The 21,060-nt window shown below is 38.9% G+C and overlaps 1 pseudogene across 1 annotated transcript; it reads left to right on the top strand.

The window, feature by feature from the left end:
• Positions 1-20,438: 20,438 nt before the first annotated feature.
• On the top strand, positions 20,439-20,669 carry LOC308346336 (heat shock factor-binding protein 1-like; annotated as a pseudogene). The gene has a single exon. The product of its transcript is annotated as a heat shock factor-binding protein 1-like (transcript).
• The last annotated feature ends 391 nt before the right edge of the window (positions 20,670-21,060 follow it).

Here is a 21,060-nt window from a genome sequence, read left to right on the forward strand (position 1 = left end):
GTCATCACCCTATAAACGCCCTTCCCTCATGGACCTTACATTCTAGTAAAGGAGACACCATAAATGAGGTCAATAAGAAAATATATACTGGATTAGATAGTGATAAGTGTTCAAGAGAAAATAAAACAGAAAAGAGACATAGCATTTGGTCTGCAGGGAGAGGGAATACAAACATTGAGATCACGTGCTAGGGAAGGCCAATGAGGGAGAAGATGACTTTTAGGTAAAGCTGTGAAGGAAGTGAGGGAAGGACGCATTTGTATATCAGGGGGAAAGTACCTTCCAGGATGGAGGAACAGCAAATGCAAAGGCCTTGAGGTAAGAGCACAGCCAAAGTGTTCATGGGAGAGGAGGTGCCATGGTGCTAAAGCAGAATGAACAAGGGAAAGAGTAGAAGGATTTAGTCAGAGAGGTCACAGAACTCAGTCATGTTCCTGAGAAGTGCTTGCCAGGGACTGCAGCCCAGTTTAAAGACGTATACTTGGTAGGCACTTGGATTTTCCTGCTTTGGATTTTCAGGTATTCTCACCAACTTATTTTCTGTTCCCATGCCCTGCTCCTAAGCAGGTGTTGTTTTGTGACTTTTTTGTGTCCACTGGACTAGGCTTTCCAATGACAGTAAATCCCTCAGAACTTGTTTATGTGGGTCTCTTGCCCTAGTTCAGGTTCCACAAAATAGTTTCTTCTTCCTCAGTTAACCAAGATGTAACAGATCAAGATCAAGAGCTCTATGGACTGGAAGACCATTCCATGCTCTTGGATTGGTAGAATAAACATTGTTAAAACGTCTATACTGACTAGAGCAATCTATACTTTTAATGTCATTCCAATCAAAATTGCACCGGTATTTTTCAAAGAGCTAGAGCAAATAATCCTAAAATTTGTATGGAATCAGAAGAGATCCTGAATCGCTAAGGCAATGCTGAAAAAGAAAAACAAAACTGGCGGCATCACGTTACCTGATTTCAAGCTTTACTACAAAGCTGTGATCACCAAGACAGCATGGTACTGGCATAAAAACAGACACATGGACCAGTGGAACAGAGTAGAGAGCCCAGATATGGACCCTCAACTCTATGGTCAAATAATCTTCAACAAAGCAGGAAAAAATATCCAGTGGAAAAAAGTTTCTTCAATAAATGGTGCTGGGAAAACTGGACAGCTATATGTAGAAGAATGAAACTCGACTATTCTCTTACACTGTACACAAAGATAAACTCAAAACGGATGAAAGACCTCAATGTGAGACAGGAATCCATCAGAATCCTAGAGGAGAACATAGGCAGTAACCACTTCGGTATCAGTCACAGCAACTTCTTTCAAGATATGTCTCCAAGGGCAAAGGAAACAAAAGTGAAAATGAACTCTTGGGACCTCATCAAGATCAAAAGCTTCTTCACAGCAAAGGAAACAGTCAACAAAACAAAGAGGCAATCCACGGAATGGGAGAAGATATTTGCAAATGACAGTACAGATGAAAGGCTGATATCCAGGATCTACAAAGAACTTCTCAAACTCAACACACACAAAACAGATAATCATGCAAAAAATGGGCAGAAGACATGAACAGACACTTCTCCAATGAAGACATACAAACGGCTACCAGACACATGAAAACATGTTCATCATCACTAGCTATAAGAGAGATTCAAATTAAAACCATATTGAGATACCACCTTACACCAGTTAGAATGGCCAAAATTAGCAAGACAGGAAACAACGTGTATTGGAGAGGATGTGGAGAAAGGGGAACCCTCTTACACTGTTGGTGGGAATGCAAGTTGGTGCAGCCACTTTGGAGAACAGTGTGGAGATTCCTTAAGAAATTAAAAATAGAGCTTCCCTATGACCCTGCAATTGCACTACTGGGTATTTACCCCAAAGACACAGATGTAGTGAAAAGAAGGGCCATCTGTACCCCAATGTTTATAGCAGCAATGGCCACAGTCGCCAAACTGTGGAAAGAACCAAGATGCCCTTCAACGGATGAATGGATAAGGAAGATGTGGTCCATATACACTATGGAGTATTATGCCTCCATCAGAAAGGATGAATACCCAGCTTTTGTAGCAACATGGACAGGACTGGAAGAGATTATGCTGAGTGAAATAAATCAAGCAGAGAGAGTTAATTATCATATGGTTTCACTTATTTATGGAGCATAACAAATAACACGGAGGACAAGGGTAGATGGAGAGGAGAAGGGAGTTGAGGGAAATTGGAAGGGGAGGTGAACCATGAGAGACTATGGACTCTGAAAAACAACCTGAGGGTTTTGAAGGGGCAGGGGGTGGGAGGGTGGGGGAACCAGGTGGTGGGTATTAGGGAGGGCACAGATTGCATGGAGCACTGGGTGTGGTGAAAAAACAATGAATACTGTTATGCTGAAAAGAAATAAAAAATTAAAAAAAATTATCATATGGTTTCACTTATTTGTGGAGCATAACAAATAACACGGAGGACATGGGGAGATGGAGAGGAGAAGGGAGTTGAGGAAAATTGGAAGGGGAGATGAACCATGAGAGACTATGGACACTGAAAAACAACCTGAGGGTTTTGAGGGGGTGGGGAATGGGAGGTTGGGGGAGCCAGGTGGTGGGTATTATGGAGGGCACATATGGCATGGACCACTGGGTGTTGCGCATAAACAATGAATTCTGTTAGGTTGAAAAGAAATTTAAAAAAAAATAGCTGTTCAGAGTGTGCCCTGACTGGTAGTGAATGGATCAGGGATTTGGGGAAAGTGCTCTATGACTAAAAAGATTAGAATTTCTCTGATCAGAAAAAAAAAAAAAATATATATATATATATATATATATATATATATATGATCCAGATGATTCCTGAAAAGCCCAATAAATTATAAGATGGATAGATGGCCTAAGCATTTCTAGCCATAGCTACCATATTCCAGACACCAGAAGTTGCTTTCAGGGGTGACAGCGCGATTGAACCCAAATAAGAAAAGCCATTAGATCCATTGGGCACAGAATAGCACCTGCCAGCCCAACACTGCAGAAATGGCCAGACAACAAAAACCCTCCGGCTTCATGAAGCACATAATATGGGATATTATATACATATCTATATATATCTATATATATAGGTATATATATAGATATAAAATTATATACATGTGTGTTTGTATATATGTATATAGATATACACACACACATAATAAAAATGGCCCAGATATAACATTTTTCTCACTCTTTTATTATCAAAATAGTGGGGGTCAGTAGGGAGGATTTCTCCTAAAAGATAAAGTATTTTTCCATTGCATTTAAGTGGTAGTGCATTTCAGCTAATTCCTGTAATTACCATTGATGTAGTAGATGGAGAAATCTATTAAGTCCTTGAATTTTAATAACCTTAATGGTACAAGCCACATTAACGATATTAACATTGCTCCTTCTGAATAAAGAAGTTAACCAAGTTTGCCCTTGTGGGCCTTACAAAGACCACAGACTGCATCCAGCCAATATTGTTGAGTAAGGATCGTAGAGTTTGGATGTAAGCAGGGTCCGCATACACAGCCACAAACAGGCGGTGATGTGGTGTGTGGTGTATCCAGCCCTCTGGATACTACCAGGACAGATATTTACTGTCCTGGAATATGGCTCATGCCATTCAAAGACACTGAGGTGGGGATGAAGTCAAAAGGGCACTCACTAATAAGTACTTACTGATGAATTTGCATGGTAGTAGAGCTAATAGTTACAGTCAGGAAATCTGCACTGACCAAAACATACTCCTTTATCCAGTAAGTAGTGTTTAAACACTGTATTTTTTTTTTTTTTACTTAAACAATACAATTCTCCTTTAGTAGAAGTGACTTTTTATATGATAGGTTTGACTTCAAATTGTCTTACTATTCCTCTTTTTGGCCTCTAATTTTTTGAATTTAATTTAGTTTTTTTCAGTGTTCCAAGATTCATTGTTTATGCATCACACCCAGTGCTCCATGCAATGTGTGCTCTCCTTAATACTCACCACCACCTGTATTTTTGAAGCTTAAATAACCGTTGAACACCACATCAAAAACATCAAAAGCTAATCAAAACAAAAACTAATCAACACATAAAAACTAATGATATCCTATATGTTGGCTAACTGAACATAGTAAAAATAAAATCATGAACTCCAATAACAATGAGTGGCCTTCCCCAGAGCTTTCCCATCCCTCTGACTTTTTAAAATTATTTTTTAAAACTTTAGTAGAGTTAATATCCAGTTAACTCTCTCTCTCTCTCTCCCCCTATATGTGTGTGTGTGTGTGTGTGTGTGTGTGTGTGTGTGTATATATGTATAGATATACACAGATCTATATCTACATCTACATCATCTGTATCTTTATCTATATATCTATATACACACACAGCTAGTGTGAGCCCATTACTAACATCCAATAGGGGATTTCAGGATTGATTTGGCTATGCCCTTCACCTTGAATGTAATGCAGAGTGGAAAATGGAATTCCAATAATCCACAATGAGGAATGACATTAGGATTCAGTTGTCACCTGAGGTTGCTGGGGAAGAAATGCCTATTGAAGCGAATGCTTTGGGTGCTGTACTTGACATTCATGGTGGGGACAATGATGGCAAGACCTGCATGGAGAGATGGGAAAACCACATGGTAACTGCGCAGGGAAGCAACCCCAAGACAACATGACTGACTTTAAACCATTGACTCCTGTCATGATCAGAGAATCAGACAGCTTCTGCAGTGATGCTCAAAGCAAAAGAAGACAAAACATCTTTTTCCTTTTTTATTAGCAGGAAGGCAGATACGACTGCAAAGTGGACTCAGAGTTTAATTGAGTGGATTGCACAATCACAATGAAAGTTGAATTCTCACACTTGCTTATACGTTTGTGTATAGTGAGGCTGATTGTGGTACAGATGGCACTTCTGAGACTTGGAATTGGGACATGTGTGTGGATTCAAGGAAAGCTGGGAACTTTTAACTCCCAAGACTCTTTGATCCACCCTTGCTGGAAGAAGAAGCTCACTCACCCTGTATGAAGAACCTTTCCTTATTTGAAAATCCCTTAATATTTACATGGGGTGATGCTTATGATCCACAAGAACTGCCTCTATCACTTGTTACTGACTTGGGACCCGAAATTAGGGTCACAAATATCAAGTAAGATTCAGGGAGACAAATGTAAAATCTGATCCATGAAGAGATTGTTTATGCTAAGAGAAAGGGGGAGGGGAGACAGAGGGAGAGACAGAAAAAGGAATGTACAGAAAGAAAGGGAAAAGAAAGAAGATGATAAAAAGGGAAATATTTGCTAATTTAAACCACCAGAGATGTATGTGACTATATGGGCATGGATTCTAAGAATGCTAACCCATAGGGTGAGAAATTCAACACTGGGTAAGGCTGAATTTGTGCCCATGAGGGCATGTACAGAGATTCAAGCTAAATGGGTTAACTTGAGCACCTTAGAGTAGTTCTCAGTTCGCTGTTTGGCAGAATGAAAACCAGATTCAACAATGCCCCATACCCAGTGAGGCCAAACTGTCCTGCTCTCTGTGATGGCCCCTTGTGCAGAAATCTCGGCCTTCTGTAGAAGAACATACTCATCCCCTGGTATGACGAACCTAGCAAGTAGGTATAGCAAGAACTTTAAATGTCTTAATGAGACACATGTGTAGCAGAGGAAGAGAAATAACCCACATGAAATCTAGGGGCCCCAGACCCTGGAGCAGTTTCTAATGACCAGGTGGTCTGAAACATGTTGGAGCATTCCCTCCAAAGTGAAAGAAAAGTTGCTATTTCTTCTACTGCCTACCACTTAAAAATAGACCATTTAGGGTGGGTCTCTTTGAAGACAACATATGCCATATTTGAAAGTGCTGTTATAATACATTTACTGAATAATCTACAAAATTCCAGATTTTGAGTGGGACCTGGAACAGGTGTCTTGGGCTTAATGGACCAGCATAATAGTAATTGAAATGTCTGTTTCCAACAGGGATGCTGTATGGAACTTCTGGAAAGCTTAAATGAGAGAATTAAAATGCAAATATCCAGGTTTGGGAGCAAAGCCATGTTCTATGGTATATACAATTATTATTATTAATAATTTTAAGAATCAGGTCTTATATTGATATGCTACTAAACTTTATAAAGACAGAATGGGAACTCAGTGACAATGTGATCTAAGCTACTCATCATGACTTTGGTGTACTCTGACACACCAGGCAATTGGGTGGAAGTTTTTTTATAAAAGAATAGATCTGAGCAAGTCTAGAGGGTACAGAAAGTTTCATGGTCTGTTAGCTCAGACTCCTACTGCATCCCGTCCTGCTTCTCTGCTTTTTTTTCTCACAATTTACATGTATAACTTCATGGGTATTCCTTATGATAGTCAGGTTTATAGATGGTTCTGCCTGATACACTGGTACCAACCATAGGTAGAATGCTGCACACTCCAGCTTCACTCAAGGGTGGCCCTGAAGAACAGGGGAGGGATATTCTCTAAGTGGACACAAGTTTGAACAGTACATTTAGTCTTTCACTTTGTCTGGATAAGAAATGGCCAGAAGTAGAGATCTACACGAATTCATGCACAGCACTTTGACTAGATGGGAAAGAACAGAACTGGATGGTGAGTGACAAAGAAATTGGAGAAGTGATATGCAAATGACCTCTGAGAATGGAAACAAGATGCCATATTTGTGTCTTATGTGAATGTGCATCAAAGGCCAAACTTCCCTCTATAGGGAATTAATTAGGTGAGCAAGTTGGTACATTTTATGGGTGTCATGAAAGGCTCCATGATGCCATGTACAAAGTGGCTAAGGCTGCAATGATGGAGGCCATGCATGGGCTCAACAACAATTACCTCCTAGAGGAGTCAGTCATATGGTAGCAAGCATATTACAACACTGATTTCCCTAAATTGCTGCCTTGTCCTTTTTGGAAAAAAAAAAAAACATTCCAGATGTGAATTATGATTTTTTCCATATTGGTAATGTTTCTCCAGCCCTAACATTTCTGGATCTGGAATGCCATCTCCACAATCAGTTATTTCATACAACACTGCTTCTGGTCCAGGAATTCACTTCATAATCAAAGGATTATGGCCATAGGCTTATGCCCGATTTATACATCCTACTATATTCCTAGTCACTCAGAAACAGTCGGCTTGATATAATGTCAGAATGACCTGAGAAGACTCAGTTATTCCACCAATTGGGAGATGGCATCCTGGAAGTGGTATATACTTTGAGATAGCAACCAATAATCAGAATACACTAATCTGGAAATTGAAGAGACATTATTGGAAATGGTTCTTCTCATTATTATGCCTAATATAATTTCTGCAGAATTTTGGCTTCCCACCACTATAACTTTGCGCTTTGCTGGTTTGAAAGTTTTAGTTCCAAAGGGAGGAATGCTTTTGCCAGAGAACACAATGATATATCCATTGAATTTGAAGTTGAAGCTGTATCCTGTTATTTGGGGCTCTTTATTCTGATATAAAGAAGAGAATTACTGTCCTGGCCAGGATGATTGATTCTGATTACTAAGGAGGAGCTGCATTTCTGTTACACAAAGGATTTGGGAGGACTCTATCTGGAACACAGAGGATGCTCTGGAATGTCTCCGTCATGTCCAAGAGTAGATATTAGTGAATACTTTCATGAATTAAATTGTGTGCCTCACAAAGATAGGCTGAAATCCTAAACCCTGGTACCTGTGAATGTGATCTCACTTGGAATAGGATCTTTGCAGATATAGTCAAGTTAAGGTCATACTGGCTTAGGGTGAATCCTAATCCAATGTGACTGGTGTCCTTATAAGAACTGTAGAAGAAACATAGACACACACATACACACACACAGACACACACATACACACACACAGACACACACACACATACACACAGAATGCTATGTGCCAATGGAGAGAGGTTGGAGTTGTGTAGAAACAAGTCAAGGAATGACAAAGATTGTCAGCCACCCCCAGAAACTAGGAGAGAGGCATGGGATAGTTTCTTATTCAAGAACTACAGAAGGAATTCCTTCTGTCAGCCCCTGCTGACACACTGATTTGGGGCTGATAGCTTCCAGAGCTGTAACAGAATACATTTCTGTTTTAAGACACCCAATTTGTGATGATTTGTTCGGCATCCTTTGGAAACAGATGCAGACCACAACAACAGTTTCATAAAGGACTCAGACCCTTCAGGAATGAAAGTTTAGGTCACCTAACTGGGAAAACAGCCACAACTATTTGAGACACAAAATCAGCTATGACCCCGTGATCAGCTACAGAAATAAGGACAGTAGCAACTAGGAGTGTGTGTGTGTGTGTGTGTGTGTGTGTGTGTGAGAGAGAGAGAGAGAGAGAGAGAAGGAGAGAGAGAGAGAGTCTATTTGATCTTTTTGATGGGAGTATGTGAATGTTTGGCACTGAGAGGTACTATAAGGTGAGGCACACCTTTAATGCAAAGTTGACACAAACTGTCATTGGTTTTACCAGAAGGAGTCCACCCAGCAGGGAACTAAGGTAATCTAATCACTGTTTCTTTTGAGCCATTTATTTGCTCACTCATTGCAAGTCTGGGTGAGACCACTGCATTCATTCACTTAGTCCCGAACCCAGTATAGCAAAGCTCTTACCCCACTTAGAGATCAAGCTCTAAATTTTGTATGCCCCTTATCAGCCCTCCACAAGTCCCTCAAACCTCTCTCATCTTCTCCCTGATCTCAACTATAAGCTCTCCCTTTCATAGTGTAAACTTCTCTAGTCCCATGAGTTCTGTGACCATCAGGAGCTTTGAGTTTAGTCACTTTTTCCCTCCCACAATACTACCTCCTACATATTCAAAGACCCATCAATTTCTAAATGCTCGGCTTGCATACCATACCTCTTCCAAGGTCTTCACCTGACTCTAAGCCACTAGTATAACATAGTGAATGCCTAATGCCTCTCCTTTCATTTGATGAGCTTTTGTTTCATCACCTCATGCTTCCGTATCCCATAACGTGTCTTCCATCTGGCTTGATGCTTCCTTCTTTCTCCTATGCCCCCTAAAGTTGAAAGGTGACCAAGTCATATTTACTCTTCCCAAAAATGTTTTTATGAGTGTTGCCAGCTGCTCTCTGGCCAGTGCTGCTAACTCTAGTCCTTCTACCACAGCAAGAGCAGGAACTTGTAAAAATGACAACATTATGTTCATCTAAGTCCTCTCCATGGGTCATCTTGTACAATCCTCAGCAAAACTTCACGAGATGGATGTTATCTTTATTCTTGTTTTACTCCTAAGGAAACTGAAGCTTATGGAAGTTAAGGAACTTGCCCAAAAGCAGAAAGCACAGAAAACTAGAGTTTATTTGTGACAAAAAGTGCTTAAAACATATACTGTCCACTCCAAAGATATTTTGGGTGGCCTAAGGGTCTTAAAGGTTTGGAGTGTCTAAGACCCACAGTCACTGAACTCTCATGGTTCTTCAAGGAAGTTTGCTTTTTGCCAAATTTAATTCCTAAAAATAAAATTTTAAAAATTGTCCCCTTTCCTTCAAGAGATTTTGGTTTAAGCAGTACTGATTCACATGAAGGTCTGCATTTTCAGATTTATTGGCAATATGGTTGGTGGAGACAGGCCTTTGACTTTGAATTGTAAAGCTTGACAATTTTAGCAGAGTTGGGTAGAGCTTAAGAATTTTGTGAAAATTCCTGGGGTCACCATGAAAGCTAGACTGGAGACAGGGAATGAGTTTCAACCAAAGCAGCTGTGCTTTTTATATGCATGTGTCTTTGTGTATCTACATGTGTGAATGTATGAATATATATATACATGTGTGAATATATACACATATGGTATGTATGTATTTGTGTACATGTGCATAGGTATATAAATTTATGCAAATATGCATATGCATTTTCTGAGTTAATCTTCATTTGGAAACAGAATTCTTATGCTTTAGAAACAGTAAGATGCACTCATTGCAGTGAAAGGCAAGGATAAAAAACAAACAACTGAGGATCAGGGAGATTAAATATGTAGCCAGAGACAACATGAATATTTAATGACAACTCCTCAAACTCAAGTCTCCTCATAAGATGTGATGAGGATGGTTGTTCTCTGAGGTCTTCTCTCTCAAAAGCCGAAGTGGGAACCCCTGGAGGATAAGGATGAGTAATTGGTACACTTCAGGCCCAGGGCTGGGCTGTAAGCTGTAGGCATGGGGTGAGGTTCAAGAATTCCTCAGTGAATGACTTAATGGCATGGACCAGGCCATAGTATGCTGCCCAAGGCATTGAAACCTCAAAATCCTCTCTTTGGGTGGGCAGGGGGATCATGCTGCTTTCATTGCTTTACTTCTGCTAGTCTGGGGATCATGGCATCTTGGGACTTGTCTGTATATTGCACCTTTTATCCTCTGGATAATTTTTATAATTTGCTTGTTACATGCAGGCAGAGTTAACTGGCCCCTGTGAACTGAGCTGGGATCTGCAACTTTACTCTTTTTTTTTTTTTTAAGTAGGCAGAGAAGCAGGCAGAGAGAGAAGGGGAAGCAGGCTCCCCGCTGAGCAGAGAGACTGATGCGGGGCTCGATCCCAGGACCCCGAGATCATGACCCGAGCTGAAGGCAGTCGCTTAACCAACTGAGCCACCCAGGCGCCCCTGCAACTTTACTCTTAAATTAAGATCTTATTAAGAGAACAGGTCCCACAGAACTAGCATAAGGACGATAGAAGCCAATATTCCAAATTACAAAATGTTTATATTTTTTCACTGAAATTTACCTCTCACTGCCCCCAAGGGAAGAAGAAAATAACCTCAAAACTTGCAACCAGAAATGATGGATCTCTTAACTCGATGTCTAAGATAGCCTGACCTTTAGCTAGAAATGGCCGGTCCCTTGTGGACCCAAGGCAGGGGTTTCACATAGGGGTGGGGGTGGGGAGTCCTGCTAAGGTCTGCCTTCCCATCATTTTAGGGCAAAGGAGGTTCTATCCTCCTTTACAAATTAGCACACTGAGCTCATGAAATCAAGTATCCCTTCTAGATTGGAGCTGGCCTGGTGCTGTCCATCAGGTGGTTCTAAACGTCCTAAATGTTCTGCTTGGGCAATATGACTTCCTCCAGACTTAAAAAGCAAATACATATTAAAAGGTTGGTGCAGACTTTTGCCTTTTAACAGATACCAACAGAGCTTTAGATACTTGGCAAATATTTACACAAGAAAGCTCATTTTACTCTCGATCTGGAACAGAACTTTTTATGAGATATAATGCAAAAAATCTTGTCCTAGGAAGAAATTAGCCTTCACCACAAACACTTTAAAATTTTGATAAAGGATTTTGATGGACTAAGAATTGTTCTAGACGCCAGCATCAAATTCATTCTGCTGACCATCAGCCTTGAGTGGTGGCCACAACCCAGAGTTCCATTCTGCCTTAAGCAGCTGTACTGTTCCTTGCATCCATGCCTGCAACCATTTACCCATTGTTTTGTATACAATATCCCACCAGAAGTCAGTCTTGAGTTAGTTTGATAGAAGTCTTGTTCCTTGTAGCTTGCATAATTAAAGTTACAAGAAACATATAACGTAGTGAAGAAGGAATGAAAGGCAGAGCAGATGTACATTATGTTTTCCCTGACATCTACAATTATTTGCAAATACCCATTATCTCCTCTGACTACATCCATGTGCAGATGTTATCAGCGATCCCCCTTTAGTGGTGAGAAAGTGTTAAGCTACATGATCTCCCTGCCGCCAAACTCATGACTAACAAGGAAAGGCTCAGGACTTACTTTGGCCCCTATTTATTTGTTTGTTTTAAATTTGGTGTTCTCAGGTCTTTCCTCAATACCACAGATTCATTCAGAAGGATACTTATAAACCACCTTTGACTATGGAAGTGGAAAGAAGCAAGTGTGGAGACCAACACACAGATTTATGGGGAATCAGACCTGCTAGGAGTTTACAAACCTGCTCTGAAACTCTCTCCTTGCTCCCTAGTCAAGGACAGCCCATGCAGGACAGATGCCTAGGTGTCAGTATGAGACATCTTTGTGCCTGGGGACGCACACCACCCAAAGAAACGCATGATACTACAGGAATTTGGAAATGAAGAGTCAGGGTACTTTCTTCAAGGTGTGGTTTGTGTCCCAACTGCAATTGTTCTGAGGATGCACCTGGGCTAGTGTTTCCCATCCTCTCCCCACAATCCCTCCGATGAGCACCCTCTGTCCTCACTCTGGAAGGAAACCTAAGAAGGGTTGCCGACTTTTCTAACCTTGGTGTTAGTAGACATATTGATAGCACACAACTTGCATGGGCTTTATGGAGAAGCCGTTTTTGAAGAATTGGCTCTGGAAATTACAGAATACGAGCACTGATACATTATGAAACCAAGTCTTCCAAATATAATACTCTAAGAGATTGTTAACAGAAGGAAAGGCTTTGAGTCAGCCCTTTAAAGCTTTTTAATTTGTGTTTTTAAACTTTATAGTGGGAGTAGAGAGAAGCAAAATCTGCTCATCAGGCACAGAGATAGCATATCTGATTTTCTCCCACAGACTTGGAGACTGAGTAGAAATGAACCAGCCTTTAGGGACTCAATACAATTGCAGTTCTCTGAGAACCAGGCTTATATCACCATCATTTGAGTGCTGAGAAAGGGTGACAGCAGTAAGAAGGGCCTTGAAGGACCTTGGTATTCAGGCTGGCAAACTCTAGAGTAAGAATGCTGAATGAGGCAGAACTTCCTTGGAAAATTGTTGAATCAGTGAATTTCAATGAAACAGCCCTCGGAGGCATAATATTTAGTGATTTCAGCTTGCATTATTTATTGACTAATGGGGAGTTTGTGGGTTTAACATTTTATTAATACAGCACCAGGTCATCTGAGAAAGTCATAGCCACTGAGAAAGTTCCCTAGAAACACATTTTCATATTATCCACAGTGCACGTTAAGGATTGAGCAGAATCTCCTGTGTGTCTCTGTGGACAGAAAGTGCCAGGTCTTGTACAAGCTGTATCTTCTCCAAGGAAGTCAAATGGGAGTGAGGAATCTCCACAACTACTTCATTTCTTTCTTGATGGTCTTGAGGTTCTTCCTTTGTGCCTTCAGACTCATGCAGGGCTGGGCAAGCTGTGATCTCTAGACCTGAGATAGATCTGGGCAACTGAATGAGTCTCTTCTGTTGTCATTCATTAAATGACCCCAGGATGTCTGGCATCAAAAACGGCTTATTTGTAATGGCTCATGGCCTTCTATCTCACTTAAAAAATGTGATGGTCAGTGCCTAAGGACTCAGGTCCACTAAGAAAACCTTGAAATTTAATCATAAGATTATGAAACACTTCTCTCCTGCCCTTCTTCCCTCTACCCGCCCCCCCCTTTTTAAAGATCAATTTAGTTAACACACACTGTATTATTAGTTTCAGGGATAGAATTTAGTGACTATTTAGTTGCCTATAACACCCAGTGCTCATTACTTCAAGTGCCTTCCTTAATGCCTATCACCCAGTTACCTCATCCCCACACCCACCTCCCCTCCAGCAACCTTCAGTTTGTTTCCTAGAGTTAAGTGATAAAAACAGAGAGGGAGTTAAACCACGAGGGACTCTCCTTCACTTCTCACCATCACATAAACAGGGCTTCAATATGTTAAGAGTGAGTTACAACTAGAAGAGCTAAAATTGCTGCAAAGATCAGACCCTGTTTGAGAAGGTCTTAAGGAAACTCAGACAACAAGAGAAACAGAAACATGAAAACTAGACAAATTTAAAACCACTGGCATCTACGGCTATAGCAAACATGAAACACTTCTAGTCAGATTAACTTAAAACCTTATACTAAAGGCAAACCTGAATAAAACTCACACCTGACATAGATTTTGGACTTATCAGAGAGGTAATTTAAAATAATTATAATTAATTTGTTAAGGATAATAATGGGAAAAAAGTAAACAATATTCAAGAAAAGATGAATAATGTTAAAAGAGATTGAAAGCTCTAAGAGAGAATCAAAAGGAAATGTTTGAAAAAATAAAACAGTGGCAGAAATAAAGAAAACTTTTAATGGGCTAATGAGTAGACTGGAAACAGCCAAAGAAAGAATCAGTGAGACTGAAAATGTGTCAATAGAAACTTCCCAAATTAAAATGCAAAGAGAACAAAAAAAGAATTAAAAAAAAAAACCCATAGCAGAATATCCAAGAACTTTGGAATAATTTCAAAAGATGTAACATGCATAATGAAATATCAAGAGAAAAAAGAAGGAATGGAGTAGAATAAATATTAGAAGCAATAATGGATAAGAACTTTTCAGAATTAACGGCAGGCATCAAACCACAGATCTAGGAAGCTCAGAGAATACAAAGTAGAATAAATAACAAAGACTCTGCATCCAGGCATATCATACTCAAGATTTTAAAAGAAACCCCCCTTCAAATCTAGGGTCTATATCCAAAAAAATAATAATTTTTCAAAAGAGAATTAGAAATACAGACTTTACCAGAAAACCAAAAAATGATAGGAATTCATCACCTACAAGAAAAGAAGATCTACACAGAGAAGGAAAATCATAGCCTGGAAACTTGAATCTACATTTTCAAAAGACCAAAAAACAGATTGGAGAAGGAATAAATGAAAGTAAAATAAAATCTTTTATTTTTATTATCCTTAATTGATCTAATGGATAAATGCTTGTTCAAAACAATAGCAGTAACAGAACAGTGTACTGTCTGATTATGTGATACAATAAGGGAAATAAATGACAGCAATTTTATAAAAGAGGCAGGGAGGAATTAAGAATATCCTTTTATAATTACCTGTTTACCTATGAAGAGGTATAATATTATATAAATTTACATTAGTTGTAAATGTATATTGCAAATTATAAGGCAATCACTAAAATTTTTTAAAGTATAATCTATGCAAAGAGAGAAGAAAAATTTAATTATGTGCATGCAAGATTAAAACTAGAGAGGAGCAAAAGAAGAAAAAAAAACAGAAAGAACTATAATAAACAGAAAACTTCTAAACATGGTAGTTATCAATCCAATAATATCAATCCAACAATCATATTAAGTGTGAAATATCCTAGTATGCCAATTGAAGGACAAAGATTGTCATACAGGATTAAAAATATCCAATTATATATTTTACACAACATACCCCTTTTAAGTATGAAGACACAGACACATTACAGTAAATGGGTGGAGGAAGATGACAGAGTATGAAGTGCCAAGATTCCCTCTCCCCACTTGGACAACAACTATCCTGCAGAATCTGTCTGATGTAACTGTTTTGAACTCTGGAATGTACTGAAAGTTTCAACTTCCAAGGGAAGATTTGAATGGCAAATTGCAGTTAATTTCAGTCCATTTCAGCTCATAGTAGAACTCAACCCTCATGCAGGCAACTGTGCAGGTGGTCCTAGGGCAACCTTAGGGGATCCAGGATAGGCAAAAAGTTCTTCCAAATGTCAGGAATCAGGGCTCTATTGCTGCTTCTGATCACAGAGCTGCAGACAGAGAGGTGGAGGACATTGTTGTTGCATGGACCCCATTTGTTGCAAGCCCCTCCTTCTGTGGCTGAAGAGAGCTCCATGGCATTCTTTTTTCCCCTTTTGGCTACTAAACAGGCTTATAGAAATCCCAGATGTGAAGAAACATTATAGACAAGATATTAACCAGAGAGAAGGGAACCTAACATCCACCATGTTCTTTCTAAATATAGACTGGATATTCTCATGATACTTACAAATCCAGTATGTTTGACTTGTTATTGACAAAATATTTATCAGTTTCCCTGATCAGTTTTCTTTTCTTTTTTTTTAACATCTTAATTTTATTTTTTTTTTCAGTGTCCCAAGATTCATTGTTTATGTACCACATCCAGTGTTCCATGCAATACTGCCCTCCTTAATACCTGATCAGTTTTCTATAAAAGACCAGCCATAAAACCCTCAGTGCTAATTCATTCAGGACACTTTTCACTCTGGATAGCTTTTTTCCCTTTCCTTTCTGTTCTCACCCTTTCTTAATGAACTTTCACTTCATTTCATCCATTTGTCCATGAGATTTATTCTTCGACTGCCTGAGACAAGAATCCTGCAACCCTGCAACCAAACTACCCTTCAAAATTAAGGGGAAGTTTGAGACTTTTCCAAATAAACAAAAGCGGAGGGAATTTGTTACCCCTAGATCTGCCCTGTAAGAATTGCTCAAGGGACTCCTGCAAGATGAAAGGCCACTAGACATAACTTGAAGCCTTATAAATGCATTTACCAATAGAGATAAATAAAAGGACAACTAAGATGGCTATAATGAAGAAAAACAGAAAAAAAAGAAGAGTTGGTGAGGATGTGAGGAATTGAATCTCTTGTGCAGTTTTGGTGGGACTATAAAATGGCACAGCTGCCTTGGAAAACATTAACAGTGGTTCTTTAAAAAAAATAAAAATAGAATTAACGTGTGATTCAGCAATCTCACTTTTAGGTGTATATCCAAAAGGTTTGAAAGTAGGATCTCAAAGAGATGTTTGTATGTTCATAGCAGTATTATTCAGAATAGCTGAAATATGGAAGCAACCCAAGTGTCCATAGACAGATGGATGAATAAGAAAAATGTGGGATATATTTACAATGAAATAGTACTCAGCTTTAAAATGGAAATTCTGAATGGTATAATATGGATAAACTTTGAAGACATTATGTGAAGTAAAATATGTCAGTCACAAAAAGATAAATATTATATGATTCCATTTATATGAGGTACTTAGAGTGGTTAATTTCATAGGGACAGAAAGGATCATGGTGATTGCGAGAGGCCTGGAAGGGAGACGAATGGAGTTATTGTTCAGTGTGTTTAGAGTTTCAATTATGCAAAAGGAAAAGAATTATGAAGATAGATCGTGGTGATGGTTGCACAAATTTAAGAACATATTTAACACTACTGAACTGTATACTTACAAATGGTTATGAAGGTAAATTCTGTGTTATGTGTATTTCACTATTTTAAAAATGAACGGGAAAAAACCCCTCTGAATGGAAGGAGAAAGACCTAATATGCTAACACTAATCAAAATAAAGCTAGGGTAAATTAATTTAAGACAAATTAATTAAAGACCTCAGGACAAGGAAAACTATCAAGAATAATGTAGATACTTACTTACTGATAAAAGAGGCCAAGTGGGGGTGCCTGGGTGGCCCAGTGGGTTAAAGCCTCTGCCTTTGGCTCAGGTCATGATCCCAGGGTCCTGGGATAGAGCCCCGCATCCGGCTCTCAGCTCAGTGGGGAGCCTGCTTCCCCCTCTCTCTGTCTCTGCCTGCCTCTCTGCCTACTTGTGATCTGTCTGTCAAATAAATAAATAAAATCTTAAAAAAAAAGAGGCCAAGTCTCCAAGAAGATATAATAATACTCATTTTATGTATTTATAAAAGAGTGTTAAGATACATGTGACAAAACTTGATAGAACAAGTAGAAATAGGTGAATTAATACTTAGAGTTGGGGACTTCAACACCCTTATCCATGATTGGTAAATGAAAAGGAAGAAAAATTAGTAAGAATATTGTGGAATTGAACAGCACCACCAATCAAAAGAATCTAAGTAACATTTATAGGCTACCCCATTAAACAATAGCAGAATACACATTTTCTTAAACTTCCATGAAGGATTCACCAATATAGACCATATTTTGGACCATAAAATACACTTAATACTTTTAAACAAATACAAATTATATAGTATGAACTCAAATGATAATGGAATTAAACTAGAAATCGTTAATAGAAATATGGCTCAAAAATCTGAAAATATCTGTAAATTGACTTCTCAATAACATATGGGTCAAGAAGGAGTGTGAAGGGAAACTTAAAAAAAAAATTTGACTTAATTAAAAATGAAAATGCAGGGGCACCTGGGTTGGTTAGTTCAGTTGGTTGGTTGGTTGGTTGGTTAAACCTTTGGCTCAGGTTATGATCTGAAGGTCCTGGGATTGAGCCCCACCTTGGGCCCCCTGCTCAGGGAGCCTACTTCTCCTTCTGCCTCTGCCTGATGTTGCCCCTGCTTGTGGCTGTGCTCTCTCTCTCTCTCTCTATCTCTGTGAAATAAATAAAATCTTAAAAAAAAATGAAAAGGCAAATTGTAACATTGCATGAAATACAGTAAAGCAATGCTCAGAGGAAAACTTACATCATTTAATGTATTTATTAGAAAAGATCAATACCAATAATTTAATCTTCCACCATAATAAACTATAGACAGAAGAGACATTTAGGCCTCAAACAAGCAGAAGAAAAGAAATAAAACAGAAATCAATGGATGTGAAAACTGAAAACAGGAAAATGATAGGGAAAAAAATAAAAAACAGATTCTTTGAAAATATCAATATAATTGAAAAAATTCCAGTGAGGCAAACCAAGAAACAATAGAAGACAAAAATTACCAATACCAGTAGTTAAAAGTTAGTTAAGGATGTGAGGGTGATCTGGCTGTGATATCTATCACTTCATTGATCACCAGTGTTGACTTCGCTGGTCTAGCTGGCTGGGTAGGTGTCCCCTTTCTCCCTCACTTCTCCGCCTGAAGCTGAGTGCTTGGCCCAAGAGAACAACCTTCCTCCATACAGGAGGACCATTTTCCTCAGTCAAGGTATGGGAGCACCTGCACTTCCCTGGTAGACTCTCCAAACAATCTCTCCAGGTCCATTTGCAGGAAAACAGTAGAGCAGTCAAGTTTCCAAGATTCCAGACACATCCAAATGAGGCACTGCATGTGGCAGTCTGTCTTTCAAAAAAAAAAAAAAATGAAGGTGCTTATCCCTTGGATATTAAAAGAAAATTGTAAATAAATATAATGAACCACTCTATACCCATAAATTTGATAATTTGGGTGAAATGACCATTTATTTAAAAGACACAAGCTACCAAAAGTCACAGCATAAAAAGTCTTTATTTATTAAATAAATTACATCTATAACTAATAATCTTTCAAAAACAAAAGCACCAGAACCAAATATGCTTCACTGACATATTCTGTCAAACATTTGAGAAAGAAGAGATATCCAATCTCTACATTCTCTTCCAGAAAATAAGCAGAAGTAACACTTCCTCACTCATTCTGAGATAATCATTGTCCTTATTTCAAAACCAGGGGTATGTATGTTTTAGAATTTTGTTCGGGATCCCACTTTACATTTACTTGTCGTTTTTCCTTGGGTCCTTTCTTTCTTTCTTTCTTTCTTTCTTTCTTTCTTTCTTTCCCTCTTCCTTCTTTTCTTTCTTTCTTTCTTAATGAACTATCAATTCAAGAAAAGACATGGATGGACTTCAAATGCATATAACTATATTTAAAAAGCCAAATTGAGAAGGATAAATATAATCTGATACCAATTTATAACATTCTGGAAAATGAAAAATTACAGAGTTAATAAAAAGATCAGGGGCGATCAGGGGCTCAGGAGGATGGAGTAGTTGAACAGATGGAGCAGAGGGGATTTTTAGAGTGGACAAACCATTCTGGTGTGCTTAAGTCCCCACTCCTTAAATGTGAGCTCATTTACAGTGACTTCATTCCAAATAGTACAGTATGAAAAGTGGGAAAGACACATAAAGTCGACAGTGGAGAAACCTGACAAACTATCCCAACCCACTATTCAAGGTCAACATTGACAGTGATAGGTAATGTTGACAGTATGTACCTGTGATATGAAGAGAAGAATACGGCACTTTACCTCTGCAGTTTTCCTCCCAATAACCTACAACCCCAATATAATTATGAGGAAAAAATTCAGGCAAATTCCATTTGAGGGACATCCTATAATATAATTCACCAATGCTCCTCAAATCTGTCAAGATCATTAAAAACAAGGAAAATATGAGAATTATGCCACAGCCAAGAAAAATCCCAAGGGTTGTCTCTTTGTTTTGTTGACTGTTTCCTTTGCTGTGCAGAAGCTTTTTATCTTGATGAAGTCCCAAAAATTCATTTTCGCTTTGTTTCCCTTGCCTTTGGAGACATGTCTTGAAAGGAGTTTCTGTGGCTGATGTCTAAGAGGTTACTGCCTGTGTTCTCCTCTAGAATTCTGATGGATTCTTGTCTTACACTGAGGTCTTTCATCCATTTATCTGAGAAACAAACTGAGGGTTTTAGAAGGGAAGGGGGTGGGGAATGGGATAGCCTGGTGTTGGGTATTAAGGAGGGCACATATTGCATGGAGCACTGGGTATTATACACAAACAATGAATCATGAAACACTACATCAAAAACTAATGATGTACTGTATGGTGACTAACATAACATGAAAGAAAAGAAGGAAGAGGGAATGAAAGAAAGAGAGAAAGAATGAACCCATGGAAAAATGACAAGTAAATGTAAAGTGGGATCCTGAACAAAATTCTAAAACAGAAAAGGACATTCTGGAATTTACTGTCAAACTGGGAACTGGGGATATGGCTGAGACTGACCCCAAGACCTTATAGGATCTCCCCTCAGTGGTGCAGACACTCTTGCAACAGATGCAAGATAAATTTCAGACCATGTCCGACCAGGTCATTGGAAGAATTGGTGACATGAGTAGTTGCATTGATGACCCGGAGAAAAACATGGCAGACCTCATGACACAGGCTGGGGTGGAAGACCTGGAGGTTGAAAACAAGATCTCTGACACACCAAAGAGTTGAAGGTGGCTAATTCATACTGTACTTCAGAACACCAAGCAATGGCTGTGTGTAGATAGGTTTTCTATTCTAAAGTGTGAGTTCTTCTTACCACACACTATATAGTTAGTCTATAGAGTGATTCTCCCCCCGAGTTTCTTGAACATGCTAACTCCACATCTTGGACCTTGGTCAGTCATGCTGTCAAATACGAAACACTAAAACTTTGGCAGTTCCTGAAAAAGAAGGCATTCTGTGAAAACTGAGGAAATCTCAGTAAACTATAGACTTTAGTAGTAATAATAGTAATGCTAATAGTAATAACAAGAAGAAGAAGGAGGAGGAAGAGGAGGAGGGGGGGAAGGGAGGAGGAGGAAGAAGAAACATTGGTTCATTAATTGTTACAAACGTAAGA

Source organism: Martes martes (assembly GCF_963455335.1).
Source record: "Martes martes genome assembly, chromosome: 7".
NCBI lineage: Eukaryota > Metazoa > Chordata > Mammalia > Carnivora > Mustelidae > Martes > Martes martes.